This window comes from Rhipicephalus microplus, unplaced genomic scaffold, assembly GCF_043290135.1.
Source record: "Rhipicephalus microplus isolate Deutch F79 unplaced genomic scaffold, USDA_Rmic scaffold_211, whole genome shotgun sequence".
Taxonomy (NCBI): Eukaryota; Metazoa; Arthropoda; class Arachnida; order Ixodida; family Ixodidae; genus Rhipicephalus; species Rhipicephalus microplus.
In genome coordinates, this window is record NW_027464782.1 from 242,501 (window position 1) to 255,000 (window position 12,500).

Genomic DNA, 12,500 nt, shown 5'->3' on the forward strand with positions numbered 1-12,500 from the left:
CCAAGTACGGAGGGAACAGCGCGGCTAAGGGCTCGAAACAAACCCTAAACCGCGCCAAGTACGGAAGGAACGGCGCGGAGAGGGCTCGAGACAAAGCTCGACCCTAAACCGCGCCAAGTACGGAGGGAACAGCGCGGCTAAGGGCTCGAAACAAACCCTGAACCGCGCCAAGTACGAAAGGAACGGCGCGGTCGAGACTCGGAAGAAAAAGCTTTCAAAGTGTCGTAGCACGATGCACACTGCTGTTCGTGTGGAACAAACGTGACTACCGTGCTGTACGGTGGAGTTCTGTGCGCAAAAGCGGCGCGTGTGTTTCTAAGCACCACAGCGTTGTGTCAAAAAAGAGGTGCCTGAGAGAAACGCATGCGACTGCCGTGCTTTGTGGCATAGCACCGTGCGCAAAAACGGTGCGCATGCAAGAGGTGTCAGAGCTAGCGAACTTGTGCCACGAGCAACAGGTCACTAAAAGCCTATAGATGACGGTGTTGGAGGAAAAGAAAAATATCGAGAAAGCACTGCGGTGTGCCGTGCGTAGGGACGGGCGCGCGTGCCACATGCCGCCGAAATATGGGTGTCGGAGAAAACAGAGTGCCGCGCGTAACGAGGGGCGCGCGTGTTACAGAGAGATATGCCCAAACGCATGAAAGTGTACGCAGGTGTCCTAAGGCAGTTTTTTTTTCCTCATTTTGATGTCGCCCCGGCTGACGCGGTTTTCGTTTTTCCGTGCCGCCCCGGCTGACGCGGTTTTCGTTTTTCCGTGCCGCCCCGGCTGACGCAGTTTTTGCGCCGCCCCGGCTGACGCGGTTTTCGCGCCACCCCGGCTGACGCGGTTTTTGCGTCGCCCCGGCTGACGCGGTTCGGACTTTGCACTTTTTGGCTCACCCTGGCTGGCGGCCCACTCACTCGATCGCCAGGTCTGTTTGCCCCGGTGGTTCCACCGCCAGGCTTAAGCGCGAACTTTTTTTGTTTGTTTTCTTTTGATTAAGCGCAAGCTTTTTTCTTTGTTTTCTTTTGATTAAGCGCGGGCTTTTTTCTTTGTTTTTTTTTTGCATTCGCCCCGGCAGACGCGGTTTTTTGCGCCGCCCCGGCTGACGCGGTTTTTGCCGCCCCGGCTGACGCAGTTCGGACTTAGCACTTTTCGGCTGTGCCTGGCTGGCGGCCCACTCACTCGATCGCCATGTCTGTTTGCCACAGTTTTCCCGGTGGTGCCGCACCCGGGCTCGCCCCGGCAGACGCGTTTTTTTTTTCTTTCGCCCCGGCTGACGCAGTTTTCGCGCCGCCCCGGCAGACGCGGTTTTCGCGCCGCCCCGGCTGACGCGGTTTCGTGCCGCCCCGGCAGACGCAGTTCGGACTTAGCACTTTTCGGCTGTGCCTGGCTGGCGGCCCACTCACTCGATCGCCATGTCTGTTTGCCACAGTTTTCCCGGTGGTGCCGCACCCGGGCTCGCCCCGGCTGACGCAGTTTTCGCGCCGCCCCGGCTGACGCGGTTTCGTGCCGCCCCGGCAGACGCGGTTTTTGCGCCGCCCCGGCTGACGCGGTTTTTGCCGCCCCGGCTGACGCAGTTCGGACTTGGCACTTTTCGGCTGTGACTGGCTGGCGGCCCACTCACTCGATCGCCATGTCTGTTTGCCACAGTTTTCCCGGTGGTGCCGCACCCGGGCTCGCCCCGGCAGACGCGTTTTTTTTTCTTTCGCCCCGGCTGACGCAGTTTTCGCGCCGCCCCGGCTGACGCGGTTTCGTGCCGCCCCGGCAGACGCGGTTTTTTGCGCCGCCCCGGCTGACGCGGTTCTTGCCGCCCCGGCTGACGCAGTTCGGACTTAGCACTTTTTGGCTGAGCCTGGCTGGTGGCCCACTCACTCGATCGCCATGTCTGTTAGCCACAGTTTTCCCGGTGGTGCCGCACCCGGGCTCGCCCCGGCTGACGCAGTTTTCGCGCCGCCCCGGCAGACGCGGTTTTCGCGCCGCCCCGGCTGACGCGGTTTTTGCCGCCCCGGCTGACGCAGTTCGGACTTAGCACTTTTTGGGCTGAGCCTGGCTGGCGGCCCACTCACTCGATCGCCATGTCTGTTTGCCACAGTCTTCCCGGTGGTGCCGCACCCGGGCTCGCCCCGGCAGACGCGTTTTTTTTTTTCTTTCGCCCCGGCAGACGTGGTCCCCCCCCCCTTTTCGCTCGCCCCGGCTGACGAGGTTTTCGCGCCGCCCCGGCTGACGCAGTTTTCGCGCCGCCCCGGCTGACGCGGTTTCGTGCCGCCCCGGCTGACGCGGTTTTCGCGCCGCCCCGGCTGACGCGGTTTTTGCGTCGCCCCGGCTGACACGGTTCGGACTTTGCACTTTTCGGCTGTGCCTGGCTGGCGGCCCACTCACTCGATCGCCATGTCTGTTTGCCACAGTTTTCCCGGTGGTGCCGCACCCGGGCTTGCCCCGGCAGACGCGTTTTTTTTTCTTTCGCCCCGGCTGACGCAGTTTTCGCGCCGCCCCGGCTGACGCGGTTTCGTGCCGCCCCGGCAGACGCGGTTTTTTGCGCCGCCCCGGCTGACGCGGTTTTTGCCGCCCCGGCTGACGCAGTTCGGACTTTGCACTTTTTGGCTGAGCCTGGCTGGCGGCCCACTCACTCGATCGCCATGTCTGTTTGCCACAGTTTTCCCGGTGGTGCCGCACCCGGGCTCGCCCCGGCAGACGCGTTTTTTTTTTCTTTCGCCCCGGCTGACGCAGTTTTCGCGCCGCCCCGGCAGACGCGGTTTTCGCGCCGCCCCGGCTGACGCGGTTTCGTGCCGCCCCGGCAGACGCAGTTCGGACTTAGCACTTTTCGGCTGTGCCTGGCTGGCGGCCCACTCACTCGATCGCCATGTCTGTTTGCCACAGTTTTCCCGGTGGTGCCGCACCCGGGCTCGCCCCGGCAGACGCGTTTTTTTTTTTCTTTCGCCCCGGCTGACGCAGTTTTCGCGCCGCCCCGGCAGACGCGGTTTTCGCGCCGCCCCGGCAGACGCGGTTTTTTGCGCCGCCCCGGCTGACGCGGTTTTTTGCCGCCCCGGCTGACGCAGTTCGGACTTAGCACTTTTTGGCTGAGCCTGGCTGGCGGCCCACTCACTCGATCGCCATGTCTGTTTGCCACAGTTTTCCCGGTGGTGCCGCACCCGGGCTCGCCCCGGCTGACGCAGTTTTCGCGCCGCCCCGGCTGACGCGGTTTCGTGCCGCCCCGGCAGACGCGGTTTTTGCGCCGCCCCGGCTGACGCGGTTTTTGCCGCCCCGGCTGACGCAGTTCGGACTTGGCACTTTTCGGCTGTGACTGGCTGGCGGCCCACTCACTCGATCGCCATGTCTGTTTGCCACAGTTTTCCCGGTGGTGCCGCACCCGGGCTCGCCCCGGCAGACGCGTTTTTTTTTTCTTTCGCCCCGGCTGACGCAGTTTTCGCGCCGCCCCGGCTGACGCGGTTTCGTGCCGCCCCGGCAGACGCGGTTTTTTGCGCCGCCCCGGCTGACGCGGTTCTTGCCGCCCCGGCTGACGCAGTTCGGACTTAGCACTTTTTGGCTGAGCCTGGCTGGTGGCCCACTCACTCGATCGCCATGTCTGTTAGCCACAGTTTTCCCGGTGGTGCCGCACCCGGGCTCGCCCCGGCTGACGCAGTTTTCGCGCCGCCCCGGCAGACGCGGTTTTCGCGCCGCCCCGGCTGACGCGGTTTTTGCCGCCCCGGCTGACGCAGTTCGGACTTAGCACTTTTTGGGCTGAGCCTGGCTGGCGGCCCACTCACTCGATCGCCATGTCTGTTTGCCACAGTCTTCCCGGTGGTGCCGCACCCGGGCTCGCCCCGGCAGACGCGTTTTTTTTTCTTTCGCCCCGGCAGACGTGGTTCCCCCCCCCCCCTTTTCGCTCGCCCCGGCTGACGAGGTTTTCGCGCCGCCCCGGCTGACGCAGTTTTCGCGCCGCCCCGGCTGACGCGGTTTCGTGCCGCCCCGGCTGACGCGGTTTTCGCGCCGCCCCGGCTGACGCGATTTTTGCGTCGCCCCGGCTGACACGGTTCGGACTTTGCACTTTTCGGCTGTGCCTGGCTGGCGGCCCACTCACTCGATCGCCATGTCTGTTTGCCACAGTTTTCCCGGTGGTGCCGCACCCGGGCTCGCCCCGGCAGACGCGTTTTTTTTTTCCTTCGCCCCGGCAGACGTGGTCCCCCCCCCCTCCGTCTTTCTTTTTGTTTTTTTTTTCGCCGCGGCTGAAGTGGATTTTTCGGTGCCTCGACGCCCCGGTAGTCGCGGTTTTTCCGTTTCCGCACGGCCCCGGCTGACGCTGCTCGGTCACAGTCGCCTTTTGTGGTGATTGCAGACTTCTTGAGCGCGGGTGTTTTTTTTTGTTGTTGTTGTTGTTTTATTACGCATTCGCTCCAGCAGACGCTGTTTAGACTTTTTGTTTCCTCTTTTATCCTGCGACGAGGTGACGAGGTTTATTCGGTGCCCCGCCGCCCCGGCTGAAGTGATTTTTCCTGTCCCGTGCCGCCCCGGCTGACGCGGTTGGGACTTCGCGTTTGTTCGGCCGCCACGGGTTTTGGCGCACTCGCTCGGTTGCTTGTTGTTGCCACTTGTTGCGAACCCAGGTTTCTTGAGCGAGCGCGGGCGTTTTTTCTTCCTTTCTTTCTTTGTTCTATGTGTTAGCGAATCGGCCTTTAATATCACACGAGGACTCACAACCAACAATTTTCAGTTTGAAGTGTAAAAAATCTGCAGGTGTTGACGTAACTGACTTGCCCCGTACCCTTGAGTACATCCATGAAGTTCTCGTAGTACTACTAAATCGCATTATTCCAAGTGGAGAAATTCCCATAAACTTGCAAACCTCTACACGAAAATCGGTGCGCGTGATAAAGTTGAAAATTATCGTCCGATATCAAATGTGCCTTCTATAACACAAATTCTAGGAAAAAAAAAACACTTGTTCGCCGTTTTCTGCGCCGTGACTGGCAGCACTCCGGCGAAGCGAAACGGGGTCGATTCGAGCACGATATCGGCGTCTTTCGACGTGCTCGCCGGCGACCGTCGCACGAGTACGTCGCACGAGCGCGTCTGCCGGGGCGCCGTTTGCGAAGCCGACGCAAAAGTGGGAACCGCCGCTCGGATGATCGCCGCTTTCGGCAGAGTGAGTGTTGGCACTCCGGGGAAGCGAAACAGCGTGAATGCGCCCACGAAATCGGCGTATTTTGAAGTGCCCGCCGGCGACCGTCGCACGAGTACGGTAAACCGCGTCAGCCGGGGCGTAGTTCGGGACGCCGACGAAAAAGTGGGAAGCGCAACTCGGATCTTCGCCGTTTTTGCAGGAGTGAGTGGCGGCCCTCCTGCGAGACCAAGAAGCATCGATTCGTGCACGAATTCGGCGCCTTTCGACGTGATCGCCGGCGACCGTCGCTCGAGTAGGGCAAACCGCGTCTGCCGGGGCGGGCTTCGGGACGCCGATGCGAAAGTGGGAAACGCTGCTCGGATGTTCGCCGTTTTTGGCCGAGTGAGTGCTGGCACTCGGGCGAAGCCAAACGGGGCCGATTACGGCACGATATCGGCGTCTTTCGACGTGCCCGCAGGCGACCGTCGCACGAGTACGGTAAACCGCGTCAGCCCGGGCGGAGTTCGGGACGCCGATGCGAAAGTGGAGAACGCCGCTCGGATCTTCGCCGTTTTTGGAGGAGTGAGTGGCGGCACTCCGGAGAAGCCAAGGAGCGCCAATTAGCGCACGATATCGGCGTCTTTCGACGCGCTCGCCGGCGACCGTCGCACGAGTAGGGCAAACAGCGTCTGCCGGGGCGGGGTTTACGACGCCGACGCAAAAGTGGGAACCGCCGCTCGGATGTTGGCCGTTTTTGGCAGAGTGAGTGCTGGCACTCCGGCGACGCGAAAGAGCGCGAATGCGCCCACGAAAGTGGCGTATTTGGACGTGCATTGACGGCGACCGCTGCAGGAGTACGAAAAACCACGTCAGCCGGGGCGAGCGACCCACGGCGGTCTGGGTGCTTATCGCTGCTATTATAGGGGCACCCCGGCAGACGCAGAAAAAAAAATTTTTTTTTCGACCTTCTTTTTTGCTGGTCGAGCTCGGGTAACCCAGGTCGCAATGGGAGCCGCGCACGAAAGCGGCGTCGCGAGACGCGTTCGCGGTCGCTAGTCGCACGAGCTCGGCAACCGCGTCAGCCGGCGCGGAGTTCGGGATGCCGACGGCTAAGTGGGTACCGCTGCTCGGATGTTCGCCGTTTTTGGCCGAGTGAGTGCTGGCACTCCGGTGAAGCCAAGGAGCGCCAATTCGTGCACGATATCGGCGTCTTTCGACGTGCCCGCCGGCCACCGCCGCACGAGTACGGCAAACCGCGTCTGCCGGGGCGGGGTTTGCGACGCGTACGCAATAGTGGGAACCGTCGCTCGGATGTTCGTCGTCTTTGGCCGAGCGAGTGCTGGCACTCCGGCGAAGCGAAACGGGGCCGATTCGGGCACGATATCGGCGTATTTCGACGTGCTCGCCGGCGACCGTCGCACGAGTACGGCAAAGCGCGTCTGCCGGGGCGAGGTTTGCGACGCCGACGAAAAAGTGGGAAGCGCCGCTCGGATCTTCGCCGTTTTTGCAGGAGTGAGTGGCGGCCCTCCTGCGAGACCAAGAAGCATCGACTCGCGCACGATATCGGTGTCTTTCGACGTGCCCGCCGGCCACCGCCGCACGAGTACGGCAAACCGCGTATGCCGGGGCGGGGTTGGCGACGCCGACGCAAAAGTGGGAACCGCCACTAGGATGTTCGCCGTTTTTGGCAGAGTGAGTGCTGGCACTCCGGCGAAGCGAAAGAGCGCGAATGCGCCCACGAAAGTGGCGTGTTTGGACGTGATTGACGACGACCACCGCAGGAAAACGAAAAACCACGTCAGCCGGGGCGAGCGACCCATGGCGGTCTGGGTGCTTATCGCTGCTATTATAGGGGCACCCCGGCAGACGCAAAAAAAAAATTTTTTTTCGACATTCTTTTTTGCTCGTCGACCTCGGGTGACCCAGGTCGCAGTGGGAGCCGCGCACGAAAGCGGCGTCGCGAGACGGCTTCGCGGTCGCTAGTCGCACGAGCTCGGCAACCGCGCCTGCCGGGGCGGAGTTCGGGACGCCGACGGCTAAGTGGGAACCGCCGCTCGGATGTTCGCCGTTTGTGGCCGAGTGAGTGCTGGCACTCTGGCGAAGCCAAACGGGGCCGATTCCGGCACGATATCGGCGTCTTTCTACGTGCTCGCCGGCGACCGTCGCACGAGTACGGCAAAGTGCGTCTGCCGGGGCGGGGTTTGCGACGCGTACGCAGTAGTGAGAACCGTCGCTCGGATGTTCGTCGTCTTTCGCCGAGCCAGTGCTGGCACTCCGGCGAAGCCGAACGGAGCCGATTCGGGCACGATATCGGCGTCTTTCCACGTGCTCGCCGGCGACCGTCGCACGAGTACGGTAAACCGCGTCAGCCGGGGCGGAGTTCGGGACGCCGATGCGAAAGTGGGAAGCGCCGCTCGGATCTTCGCCGTTTTTGGAGGAGTCAGTGGCGGCACTCCGGTGAAGCCAAGGTGCGCCAATTCGCGCACGATATCGGCGTCTTTCGACGTGCCCGCCGGCCACCGTCGCACGAGTACGGCAAACCTCGTCTGCCGGGGCGGGGTTTGCGACGCCGACGCAAAAGTGGGAACCGCCGCTCGGATGTTCGCCGTTTTTGGCAGAGTGAGTGCTGGCACTCCAGCGAAGCGAAAGAGCGTGAATGCGCCCACGAAAGTAGCGTATTTGGACGTGCTTGACGGCGACCGCCGCAGGAGTACGAAAAACCACGTCAGCCGGGGCGAGCGACCCACGGCGGTCTGGGTGCATATCGCTGCTATTATAGGGGCACCCCGGCAGACGCAGAAAGACAAAAAAAAATGGGGACATGGCGTGCGTCACCGTGCGGCTTCGCAGCGTTGCCGAAGTCGCCGAGCCCTTCGACTGAGCCGAACGGCGGACAGGGAACGTTGGTCGGCCGTTCTAACCTGTCGGTGCCACGCCGAGACGTCGTTAAGGAAAACCGCGTCGTGGGCCTCTACGACGCCGTCGAGTCGTTGTACGTTTGGTGTCCAGCGTGTCGGCAGCGAGTAGCGGACACGTCGTTCACGACTTCGGTCTTTCGCAGTCGACGCGAACTTGCGGAGAGTCGTGGTGCCTCACGTTTTCGGCAGAAACCGCGGCGGAATTTTCCCGTGCGTGCGCGTACGACCTCGGTGCTGTGCCGTCAGCGTAGTGTTGCACAAACTCGTGGCCTACCCAAGGTGCGGTACGTTTGCGGCCGTATCCTCGGTGGGAATTTCGTGAGTAGGGTCGCAAATTCTACGACCTCGGCGGGTTTGAGAGCGACGTAGACTTGTGGCACGCTCAACGTGCCACACGTTTCGGGGCACACCCGCGGTGAAATTTTCTCGAGTACGCTCGTATTAGTGCCCAAGGAGGTCTGGGTACTTATCGCTGCTATTATGTGGGGGATCTCGTGAGCGGCGTACGCGAAAGCGACCGGGTGTCTGATATGCGGCGGGCTTCGGCCTCGTCAAGCGTGTCCTCGGGTCTGCTCCAGGGGAATCCACGGCAGTCGTCTGCAGCCTCATCCGCTTGATGCGTTAGGGGCTGGTTGTCGGACGGTGCCGTTTTACCACGATATCGAGGTGTGTTCCGTGTCGTCCTCGGGCGATTCAGATGCGAAAGCGCCGAAGACGCGGGCGTGACCCGTCGTCTGGCGGCTTTGCAGTCTCGGCTCCGTTGCTAGTTCCGGCCGGTCCACCGACAGTGCAGCGGGCTTGGGCAACCCGCACGGCGCGACCGAGTCGATGCAACGAAAAAGAGCGAGCATGAACGTGCTTCTTGCCGCACGGCTCCCACTCGTCTTTCGGGAAGGTTGTGCCGTAGCGAGCTCGAACGCCGTCATCTCGGAGTGCAAAATAAGCGTGTTGGGGCGCCTGAAGGTGGCCTCCGCCGCACACAGACTGCGTCCGGCCCGCCGAAGGCGAGGACGGACGCGCAGTCGAACGATTACCTGGTTGATCCTGCCAGTAATCCAATGCTTGTCTCAAAGATTAAGCCATGCATGTCTAAGTACATGCCGAAATAAGGCGAAACCGCGAATGGCTCATTAAATCAGTTATGGTTCCTTAGATCGTTTCTTCCTACTTGGATAACTGTGGCAATTCTAGAGCTAATACATGCAGTGAGCCTGGAGCCCTTTGGGTAACGGGTGCTTTTATTAGACCAAGATCGATCGGGTTTCGGCCCGTATTGTGTGGTGACTCTGGATAACTTTATGCTGATCGCATGGCCACGAGCCGGCGACGTTTCTTTCAAGTGTCTGCCTTATCAACTTTCGATGGTAGGTTACTTGCTTACCATGGTTGTTACGGGTAACGGAGAATCAGGGTTCGATTCCGGAGAGGGAGCCTGAGAAACGGCTACCACATCCAAGGAAGGCAGCAGGCGCGCAAATTACCCACTCCCGGCACGGGGAGGTAGTGACGAAAAATAACAATACGGGACTCTTTTGAGGCCCCGTAATTGAAATGAGTGCACTCTAAATCCTTTAACGAGGATCAATTGGAGGGCAAGTCTGGTGCCAGCAGCCGCGGTAATTCCAGCTCCAATAGCGTATACTAAAGCTGCTGCGGTTAAAAAGCTCGTAGTTGGATCTCAGTTCCAGACGAGTAGTGCATCTACCCGATGCGACGGCTCGGACTGAACATCATGCCGGTTCTTTCTTGGTGCACTTCATTGTGTGCCTCGAGATGGCCGGTGCTTTTACTTTGAAAAAATTAGAGTGCTCAACGCAGGCGAGTCGCCTGAATAAACTTGCATGGAATAATAGAACAAGACCTCGTTTCTGTTCTGTTGGTTTTTGGAATACGAGGTAATGATTAAGAGGGACGGACGGGGGCATTCGTATTGCGGCGCTAGAGGTGAAATTCTTGGACCGTCGCAAGACGAACTACTGCGAAAGCATTTGCCAAGAATGTTTTCATTGATCAAGAACGAAAGTCAGAGGTTCGAAGGCGATCAGATACCGCCCTAGTTCTGACCATAAACGATGCCAACCAGCGATCCGCCTGAGTTACTCAAATGACTGGGCGGGCAGCTTCCGGGAAACCAAAGTATTTGGGTTCCGGGGGAAGTATGGTTGCAAAGCTGAAACTTAAAGGAATTGACGGAAGGGCACCACCAGGAGTGGAGCCTGCGGCTTAATTTGACTCAACACGGGAAAACTTACCCGGCCCGGACACTGGGAGGATTGACAGATTGAGAGCTCTTTCTTGATTCGGTGGATGGTGGTGCATGGCCGTTCTTAGTTGGTGGAGCGATTTGTCTGGTTAATTCCGATAACGAACGAGACTCTAGCCTATTAAATAGGTGCGGGGTTCCCAGCACCTTACAACCTTCTTAGAGGGACAAGCGGCTCCTAGCCGCACGAAACAGAGCAATAACAGGTCTGTGATGCCCTTAGATGTCCGGGGCCGCACGCGCGCTACACTGAAGGAAGCAGCGTGCCTTTATCCCTGTCTGAAAAGACTGGGTAACCCGTGGAACTTCTTTCGTGATTGGGATAGGGGCTTGCAATTGTTCCCCTTGAACGAGGAATTCCCAGTAAGCGCGAGTCATAAGCTCGCGTTGATTACGTCCCTGCCCTTTGTACACACCGCCCGTCGCTACTACCGATTGAATGATTTAGTGAGGTCTTCGGACCGATGTCCGGCGCGGCCTTTCGGTTGCGCCGGTCTGTTGGAAAGATGACCAAACTTGATCATTTAGAGGAAGTAAAAGTCGTAAAAAGGTTTCCGTAGGTGAACCTGCGGAAGGATCATTAACGGATTGTGAAGGGTGAGCGCCTCAGCTGCGTCTGTGCCCGACACTTTCTGCCGCTGACCCCGTTTGGACGCGGGGTCGGCTTTTCCCCACGGGGCTGCCTGAATGTGGAGCGGCACCCCGTGACAAATTGTTGCGCCCAGCGGACGCCAACACCGCGACCTTGGACGGTCGGCCAGGTGGCGGACGCGGGTACAAACGGCGCAACGCACTCATAGGTCGGCTTTCGACCCGCCACTGCACCGTGGCTCGAAGCGCTCGAAATGCGCGACCCGACCACTGCGGGACCGCCTAGTACTGTAAACAGGAGCGGCGGAGCGCGAACGGCGAGTCGTGGTTACGTCGGTAGAAGGCGAGGCTGCGCGTTCCCGAAACGCCAGCCGAGTGCCCTCCCGACCGTTCGAGCGTGCAAGAACGAGACCCGACAATCGCGCGGCGACTGCCAAGTACGAGAGGAACGGCACAAGCGTCGGCGGTCGGTCAAGGAACTGGCGATGTGACGGGTCCGCTGTGCACCAGTGCATACCGTCCCGCCGTCCGCGGCAAGCGCCTCCGCGTCCTCGGGTGACGGAGGCTGCCGGTCGGTTCTTGCAGGCGAGGGATCTCGCTGGCACCGGTTCGCGTTGACGCGCGGCCGGTCATGGCACGGCGATGCGACGGCCGAGGTGCGCAGTACTCGATGGAGGAACCGCACGCTCCGATGACCGTCCCGCCCTCCGCGGCGTATGCGTACCGACCGTAATGGTTGCAGCAGCGCCGGCCGGCTTTTGAATTCGCCACACGAAACACGGTGCGAGATCGCGGTTAGGGGAGCGTCGACGTTGCCAGGCGTTTTGCTTGCTGCCGAGGGAAAGGTGGCACGGCCACGTCGCGCTCGTCGCGATTAGCGGGTCTGCGCGCTTTGGGAAGGTGCCGCAACGACTTGCCGAAAGAGGAAGCACGGAAGAACGAGGGACTTGGACGTCCCGACAATTGAACGCACTTGCGGCCAGGCCCTTGCTGGCTTCGTTCTTCCGCCTCGAGTAGGCTCGTACGCGGCTCCGGCGCCGGAAGTGGTCCTTGGCACCGACTTCGGTGGACGTGGGAAGTGCCGCGCAAGTACGGCGCGCCTGGCTCCACCTGTTGGCTAAAGTAGGCAGCCGGATCGGCATTTTGGTGTGCGGTGGCAAACCGTGGATGCGAAAAAAGCTTGTGCGATTTCGTGGAACAAAAAGCGGGGGTCCCCCTTTTTATGCGGAGGAGACCGACCCGCCCGCCGTGGTGAACCGCGACGCCACGGTAAAAACGGGAGAGGCTTGTCGATGGGACCGTGCATCCCGCGCTCCACGGAGGCCGGGAGGCGGCCGCCCGAGGAAATGTGTAGCCGTCGAGGCCCGCATCTGCGTGCACTCTTATCCAAATGGGTGTACCGCAGGCTTTTTCTGGTTAGGCGGGCCAATGAGAGCGAGCACACAACGATACCTACGGGTCCGGCTTGGAGAACCGGCTTCGACGCCTCCCGAGTATTTATAGAGGGGTGGACCACGAAAGCACTCGCAAGTAGCGGAAGCGAAACGCCGTCCGAAACACACCGTTTGCTCGATTTGCGGCAGCCGAAAAAGGCGCGGCAGAGTTTTGGAGTCCAAGCGTGCGCTGAAAAGCGCCCTTCTTGGC

General features: G+C 60.7%; 1 non-coding gene across 1 annotated transcript; it reads left to right on the top strand.

Moving 5' to 3' along the window:
- The first annotated feature begins 9,033 nt into the window (after nucleotides 1–9,033).
- Nucleotides 9,034–10,848, top strand: LOC142792312 (small subunit ribosomal RNA). Its single transcript, XR_012890831.1, has one exon. It is a non-coding gene; the product is annotated as a small subunit ribosomal RNA (ribosomal RNA).
- Nucleotides 10,849–12,500: the final 1,652 nt, after the last annotated feature.